At 49.5% G+C, this 8,538-nt stretch overlaps 1 protein-coding gene across 1 annotated transcript in view; it reads left to right on the top strand.

Annotated features, from left to right (window-relative positions):
• Positions 1-6: 6 nt before the first annotated feature.
• DLG5 (discs, large homolog 5 (Drosophila)) overlaps positions 7-8,538 on the top strand; it is a 136,569-nt gene continuing 128,037 nt past the window's right edge. The window contains exon 1 of the mRNA XM_011928797.1: positions 7-200. The gene's annotated coding sequence lies outside the window, so the exon portion shown is untranslated. The remainder of the gene's footprint in view (positions 201-8,538) is intronic.

The raw sequence follows: 8,538 nt of genomic DNA, 5'->3' as shown, positions 1-8,538 counted from the left end.
GCTCAGTCCCGGCGAGCGGCGGCAGCTGGACGAGGAGGCGGGAGGCGCCAAGGCGGAGCTGCTGCTCAAGCTGCTCTTGGCCAAGGAGCGGGACCACTTCCAGGACCTGCGGGCGGCGCTGGAGAAGACGCAGCCTCACCTGCTGCCCATTCTCTACCTGAACGGCGTCGTCGGGCCGCCGCAGCCCGCGGAAGGCGCGGGTGAGTGGCAGACCCTCGGCCCCCGCCTCTGGAACGCGCCCTCCGCTTCTCCCTCCTGCTGGCTGAGGGGGACCTCTCCGGGGCCGCCGCTCCACCTGGCGATGGCCTTGGTGGACTCGTACCTCTAGCCCAGCAGGGGAGGCGGCGGTGCGCGGACCCCAAAGTCCCGCCGCCTCCCCCAGTCCCGCCGTTCGCTGTGAACAATGCCCCCCGCTGAAGGCCTTCACCCTCAGGTGCCTCGGCGGCAGGGTCCCCGGGGGCCACCAGGTCCAGTAGCGGGTAGGGGGTACCTCGAAGGATGTTCATCAGTCCCTTTTCTGAGGCTCCTAACCATCCGCTAGTCTTTTGGGACCCTGTGCTAGCCTTTAACCAAGGATACCGTCTAGAAGAATGGGACCTGGGCCAGGACCCATACTCTTAAATTTTGGTCCCTGCCATCCTGTGCCGGGGCCACCGCTGCCTTTTCATTTTCTGGCTGTCCCAGCTCCCTTTCCTCTGCTCAGAGCCCAGTCTCGCCCGGACTTGTGGCTGACTCTGCACAATGCCTGCCTGGGTTTCTTTGGAAACTGTGGGCCCTGAAAAGTTGGGGAAGTTGCACTGCACCATGGGAAAATCCTGGTAGTGGCTGCTGGGGCTAAGTTCGCTCCCTGAGAGCACCGAGCTGCTTAAGGAGGAAGGCTGGTGACTGGTTCCCTTGGGGGTGCCTTTTGGAACCCCTGTGTCCTTGGTCTTGGGGATGACTGATTTGTAAGTGTGTGTTTGGGGGCAAGAACGGATACTGGCGGGAGTTTCTGACAAGTGGTAGGCTTGTCCTGATCTGGCCGCGGAGTGTGGAAACCAGTCTTTCAGACAAGGCAGCTGGAGGAAGAAGACATGGCACTGAGGGAGGAAGAGAACAAGCATTTATTGGGCATCTACTGTTGTGGCAGGCACTCTGCCTTGTCACGTTCACTTGTCGTTGCCACTATGTGAGCTTTCTGTTATTCTTTGCCAGAGAGAAAACTCTGACTCGGAGTGGTTAAAATGCCCAGAAAGTGTTGGGCACCAGGAATTTTGAATTATAACCTATTGTTTGAACTTATTCAGAGCCAGGAAACAAAGTGCCATCTTTCTAGGTCTTGTCCTTGTTTTAACAGTGAATCGATAGGTACAGTAAAAATAAATAAAGATATATGTATAAAAGAAAAACAAGTGAACCGAGAGGGCTGAGAAACTGCCCTTAGCAACTTGAAGGTCAAAGGCTGGTGGGACCCATTTATTTGGCTGTTAAATGCTCCACTTATTAAGGGAATGATTTTATAAGCCGTTCCTGGTAACAGCTCTCTTACATTGACCATCTTAACGTCACTTTTTATAGCTGCAGGAAACTGGCAGAGAGACTAAACTGCTGGCCACACAGCAGGTCATTTTATTGGTGGCCCTCCTGTCTCCACTTTGAGCTTCTGACTTGCATCTCTGTCCATCAAACCTGCATTCTTTCCCCACAGTTGTGGTCATGTCAGAGTTGCTGGGCAAACCTAATCCTTTCCTGGGATAGTGTTTTGGGAGATGCTAGGAAGGGACTGTCAGGTGTGGCCATGAGGACAAGGACAGACGGGATCTCAACAAAGTAATTTTTTTCTTCTTAATTGTATCTGTGTATCTAATCTATCTCTGAAGGAAGAAGTTAAGATCTGTTTCTGGAAGTCTTTCCTAGGAAGCACAGAAGTTAAGAGTACAGAGTAGAAGTCTGCGTTGGGAAGCATGTGAATCAGTGCTCACCTTAATCTCTGAGAATAGATTGATTGATGGATCAGTTGCCATTAATTAGGTCTCATCCTTTCCATGCCTGCTGGAGAACGTGGGGCCTCATGGGGCTGAAGTTCTAGGAGCTAGTCGTGACCTCTAAGGAAGGCAGAGATTAGGGTTTGGATTTTATCCCCTCAGGCATTGATTTCAGACCCCAGTTTTACCACAATGCAGAGTTCTGTGACTTTGGAGAGGGTCATGAAATCCTTAGAAAAATAATTTTCAAGAAGTTAAGTTCATTTTATTTAATACATTAGAAAAAAGTTGGCTGGATGTGGTGGCTCATGCCTGTAATCCCAGCACTTTGGGAGGCTGAGGCGGGCAGATCACTTAAGGCCAGGTGTTCGAGACCAGCCTGGCCAACATGGTGAAACCCCGTTTCTACTAAAAATAAAAAAATTAGCTGGGTGTGGTGGCAGGCACCAGTAGTCCCAGCTACTTGGGAGGCTGAAGCAGGAGAATCGCTTGACTCTGGGAAGTGGAGGTTGTAGTGAGCTGACATGGTGCTACTGCATTCCAGCCTGGGTGACAGAGCAAGATTCCGTCTCAAGAAAAAGAAAGAAAAAAGTTAGGACAGCATTTGGTATGGCAAGATGCCACCTGAAGCCCCTGGGGGAGAGGGTGACGTGGTGTGTCAGCAAACAGTGGCGTTCCTGAGAGAGGAACCAGCTGGCTCTCTAGGATCCTTAGCATCATGGGGTGCTGCTTTGGCACCGTCCCTCTGTTGGAGATGATGTTTCTTTTTTTTGAAACAGGGTCTCACTGTGTCACCCAGGCTGGAGTGCAGTGGCACAGTCTCGGCTCACTGCAGCCTCCACCTCCCAGTCTCAAGCCATCCTCCTGCCTCAGCCCCCCCAAGTAGCTGGGACCACAGGAACATGCCACCACACCAGCTAATTTTTGTATATTTTGTAGAGATGGGGTTTCTCCATGTTGTCCAGGATGGTCTCGAACTCCTGAGTTCAAGCGATCTGCTTAGCCTCTGCCTCCCAAAAGTGTTGGGATTACGGGAGTGAGCCACTGCTCCTGGGGTGGGGGTTGGGGGGCTCCTTTGTGAAGGGTGAATTGCTGTGTTATAGGTCTCCAGTTTTTCGCTTTTTTCTTTTAGCCAGGAAGTGTTTCTTATGGTCAAAGCTCAGTGCATGAGAGTGGCTCTGGCTGAAGGAATGGAAGTTTTCTTCCTTGAGAAGTCATAGTCAGGAAAACCCAGCACTTGGTCCTGCCTCCTTCCACTCCTGAGCGATTTCCACTCTGTGCTCTGGGCAGCAGCTCTGGGTGTAAATTGGCCTCAGTTCGAGGCCATTGCAGAGCCTGAGAGAGGAACCAGCTGGCTCTCTAGGATCCTTAGCATCAAGGGGTGCTGCTTTGGCACCGTCCCTCTGTTGGAGATGATGCCATCACCCACCTAGGAGCTTCCTTGATGGACACTTTGTGTGGGCTCCTGGTCCAGAGTGCCCATCCCCCACTGGCACTTGGGTGCTGAGGGAGTCTGCATTGGCAGCAGCCTACCACATGGGGCCTGGAACTGGAAGGAAACTGGGGAGGACACATGCCTGGGTGCTGGTGGGCAGGTGAGCAAACCCAACCTGTCGGGGCAACTCTTGCTGAGTTAGATCCCCAAACATTTATAACCCACCATGCTCAGGCCTGGGGGTGGAGCGACTAGGAGACACACAGTGTTGTGGTCAGGATTATTGTGTCCTATCTTCATATCTCATTGACTCCGTGGCAGCCCCAGGGAGATGAGTGGTGTCTTACGATCTTCATGTCATTTGGTTCCAGGGCCCTGTCTGTAAGGAAGAAGTCACAGTGCAGAAAGGTGCCGGAGTCAAGACCAAGCCCAGTGCTCCTGATTCCTTGTCTAGGGGTGGTTTTTCCTGTTCCCTGGTTAGGCCTTCCCACTACAACTTCAGGACATTTCCAGTCACTGGGGGACTCTGAAATTACGTAGCTTTCTCTTGTCCTGGATTTGATACATAGATCTGTAGGGAACAAGTGAACACCTTTGCCTAGCTGGTGGTAGGGAGAGGACAGAATTGTTGTTTACTTCTGAGTGGCTCAGTTGGGTCTCTTGTTTTTCCCAGTAACCGAGTCTAGCGTGGTCACTTGGAGCCCCATGCAATCCTTTGTTTTTTCTCTTTGATTCAGGGAAACACCTGGGTTTTTTCCCTTGAGGATTCTCAACTCCATGCCCCTGGAGTGAGCCTCAGTATCTTCATCTGTAAGATGGGCTAATGGTGCTACACTGCCTGCCGCTGTCACCAGGTTGGGCTGGGGTGTAGATAGGGGCCAGGGTACACAGGATGTAATTCTAGCCCGTAGCTTGCCACCTTGTTGGGGGAATGGGACACTCATGAGAGTGACATTATGAGACAGATCAACTAACTGATACAGATGTACAAACAGGCTTTTTCTTGTATTAAAAACTCGGTATGCTACATACTTTCCCCAGATACTCTCATTCACCTCTAGTGGCTTTCATTACCGTCTAAATGTGGAGCTCCTCAAGTCATTCCCACCAGGCCTCTCTTGGGAGGCAGAAATGGCAGAACTCGGTGAGTGCCCGCTGGACCTCTCGTGTGCTCAGTGCCTAATGTTTCCTTCTCGTTCCCACTCCCCACACCTCCCATGCCTCCTCTTTACTTTCTTAGTGAACTGGCTCACTTGCTTCATCAAACTTAAGAGAATGGAGCCCGCAGCGTCTGCTGGAGAAGCTGAGGAGAGCTTTGCGAATGTGCTGGGACTTGGTGTTGAAGTGAAGCTCTGAATGCCTGGAGGGATGGAGGGAGGACATGTGGGCAGCAGAGGCTGAGCTGTAGAGAGGAGCTGTGTGTTTACCCAGCCTGAGCAGAGCAGAGGATTGGCCTTGGCTCTGGGTGGAAGGGAGATGGGGATGCAGAGGTAATCTGGAGGACCCTGATAGCTAGGCTGAGTGGGGGGTTTGAATTTAGGCATCGTACGCTGTCAGAAGTTAGAGCTGGAAGTTTGTTTGTTTGTTTTTTTCCCCCCCAAGGAAATAACCCTGCCAGGCTTTTCCAGTGGGACTAGTGCAGTTGGGTGCTGATTGTCAGGTGTGGGTTATTTATTATTCAGTAGAGGTTGCCTGGACCTTTTGTTTTCTCTCTACTTCCTTCGAGTACCAGCTACCTTTTCTTCATCCCCTCTGCCCGGGAGGGTCAGCAGGGCAAGGGACAGAAGTAAAAGCTCCAGCTGTTGTAGTTTTTCTTTTGGTTCTTTTGTTTGTTTATTTACTTATTTTTTTAGACACAGTGGAGTGCAGTGGTGCAATCATAGCTCACTGCAGCCTCAAACTCCTGGGCTCAAGCCATCCTCCTGCCTCAGCCTCCTTAGTAGCTGAGATTACAGGTGCATGCCACCCTGCATGGCTAATTTAGGTTGTTTTAATTGTGTTATTTGAGAGGAAGTGGCAGAGGCATTTGAAATTAATGGTTGAGAAGAGGTTTCTAAGTGAAGGGCAGATTTTATCTGTATCATTTCAGGGTACCTTTATTGCAAAATGACAGAAACTTAGCTCAGACCATCTTAGGTAGAAAAAGAGAAATGTATTGACTTAGAATATTCTACAACCTTTGGATGGATGGTGGAAACTGGCCTTTGGGACATTTGACCTCTTGGATCGATGCTGTGGGCTTTTCCCACGGGTCTGAACATGACTTCAGGCCTCTCTGTTCGTGTTCACAGCCCCTGACCAGGGAAGAAAGGGAGCTCTATCCAATCAGCCCAGGAAAACCTCATGGGAGGATTCTGATTGGTCTGGCCAGCGTTATGTGTCTGCGTGAGGCCTGGTGACTGTGGCCAGGGCTAGAGGACTAAGACTGGCTCAGCTTTGGCCCTGTGCCCAGCAGTGGAACCACAGGGTAAGATGATGGGCTACTGTGATTGGCAGCCCATTCCAATACTATGTGGGTTTTTTAGTGAGGCAGAGCAGTTGTCTAAAGGAAGACAAGCAGGAGCGATGTTGCACAGGTAAAAAGAGCAGATGAATGTCTACTCCAAGCATTGCCACCTTTGTGCGATAATACAGTTAGCACACGCGGTCATTGCTGGAGTGGGATGGATGGTGGGTCTAGGTAGTGATGATCAGACTTTACAAGGTTTTAGACCTTGAGCAAGGTTTTTAATTCTTCTGAGCTTATCTCCTCTACAAAGTAATTAAAACACTAACTACTTCACTGTGCTGTTTGACAATCCATGGTAAGAAAAATGGAAGAGCATTTTGTTACCCTGAGCAATATAGCACAACAGTGACAGTAGTAGACAGCAACTAGCCTTAGAGCCAGAAAACTGGGAATCTCCTGGTGTTTCTGAGGGTTCAGTTCTGTGGGAGCTCCTTGTATACTATGCCAAGCAGGTGTCAGAGCTGTCCTCCCTGAACCAAATTTGCTATTATAGTCCTCATTCCCAGAATAGAGCCTGGTACAAGATGGGTGTGCAATAACTTTTTGTTGAACGAATGAATAGTCAGCTGTGTGTAAAGTGAATGATGTATCCTTGTCCAGATCCTCTTCAAATATACATGCAGATTCCTAAGTGGTGACCTCATGGTGGCAGAGGCTGTGGGAGAGGAGGAAGGCTTGAGCAAGCCCCAGATGTACACATGGATATCACCGCCCACGGTATGTCTGTGATGGAAGCAGGTGGTGTGACATTGATGTCTGAAGTCCCCAAGGTTGCCCATCAGGTACTGGCGGTGTGGGGCTGGCTGCCAGGAGCCATGCGGAGCACCCACCCTGGCTGTTGTAAGAGTAGAGTCATTCCCTTTCTACACATAGAATTTGAATGTCAACTTGATGTCCTCAAAAGAATACTGAGGAACTTTTCTTTAAAAAAAAAAAAAAGCCCTGAACTGGAGATCTGCTCGTAACTGCAAAATCTTGACCTTGGCAGAGCCTTTTAGCTTCCTGGTGCTTGTTTTTTTTTTTTTTTTTTTTTCCCCAGTTCAGCAGTCAAAACAGAAGAGGTTGAGCATTGACGGGGGACTTGCTCATTCCTGTGGGGTTTTGAGCACTTCTCAGGTGCCATTTGGTCCAAGGAGGTTGGGTGATTGGGTTGGACTCGATTTTGGGGGCCCTTCCAGCTCTACATCAGGATTGCTGTTAATCTGATTTAATGTTAGTGTTGAGTGGTTTTTGATACTCTGGCTTTCCATTTCCTGGAAAAGTAAGCAGAGTAGGATAAATATTTTGGCTCAGTTTTTTTTTTTTTTGAGATGGAGCCTTACTCTGTCACCCAGGCTGGAGTGCAGTGGTACAATTTCAGCTCACTGAAACCTCTGCCTCCCAGGTTCAAGTGATTGTCTTGTCTCAGCTTCCTGAGTAGCTGGGATTACAGGTGCGCACCACCACCCCCAGCTAATTTTTGTATTTTTAGTAGAGACGGGGTTTTGCCATCTTGGCCAGGCTGGTCTGGAACTCCTGACCTCAGGTGATCCACCTGCCTCAGCCTCCCAGAATGCTGGGATTATAGGCATGAGCCACTGCTCCTGACCTTTGTCTCAGTATTTTTTGTCCCACCTCATTCCAACGACCTGTATGTTCTGCCTTGTACGAGGGGACTCTACAGTCATTTCCTGAAACCCTGGGAAGATGTGAGCCACAGAAGTAGCAGACGTAGAGAAAGAGGGCTGAGCTGTTGGCCTGGGCAGTAGGGATGCTATGTGTGTTCAGCAGGGAAGAATCTTAAATGGGATTGCACTGGGGGGAAATTGGATTCTTTTTCACCTTTTACCTGGGATAGATTGCATACCTCTGAACTGTATATCTCTATTGATCTTTTTGAGACTGCATTCCCCAAAAGTGCTACAGAAGCGTTTTAAACCAAACAGAGATGGTTGGAGTGTCCCATGTTGGCAGTCTATCCCTCTAAACCCTTGGTGGATAATTCCTAGTTGACTGTTGACCTTGATGTTCATTTCACACTAAGGCTCATAACCCATTTGCTTTGAAGATTTAAACAAAATTGTGATAATAATTTACATAACATGAAATTTACCATTTAAACCTTTTTTTTTTGATACGGAGTCTCGCTCTGTCGCCCAGGCTGGAGTACAGTGGCGTGATCTCGGCTCACTGCAACCTCTGCCTCTCCAGTTTCAGCAATTCTCCTGCCTCAGCCTCCCGTGTGGCTGGGACTACAGGCATGCGCCACCGCGCCTGGCTAATTTTTTTGTATTTTTAGTAGAGACAAGGTTTCCCCATGCTGGCCAGGCTGATCTTGAACTCCTCACCTCAAATGATCTGCCCTCCTTGGCCTCCCAAAGTGCTGAGATTACAGGAGTGAGCCACCGCGCCCGGCCAGCGTTAAGTATTTTTACACTGTTGTGCAAACAACACCATCCATCTCTAGAAGTTTTTCAACTTGCAAATTCGAAACTCTACCTTTTGAATAATAACTCTACATGGCCTCCTAGGCCTTGACAGTCACCATTATATGAATACTTTCTGTCTGTTCCTTCCTTCCTTCCCTCCTTCCTTCCTTCCTTCCTTCCTTCCTTCCTTCCTTCCTTCCTTCCTTCCTTCCTTCCTCCCTT

This window comes from Colobus angolensis, unplaced genomic scaffold, assembly GCF_000951035.1.
Source record: "Colobus angolensis palliatus isolate OR3802 unplaced genomic scaffold, Cang.pa_1.0 Scaffold12, whole genome shotgun sequence".
NCBI lineage: Eukaryota > Metazoa > Chordata > Mammalia > Primates > Cercopithecidae > Colobus > Colobus angolensis.
This window is presented reverse-complemented; position numbering and strand designations above follow the sequence as displayed.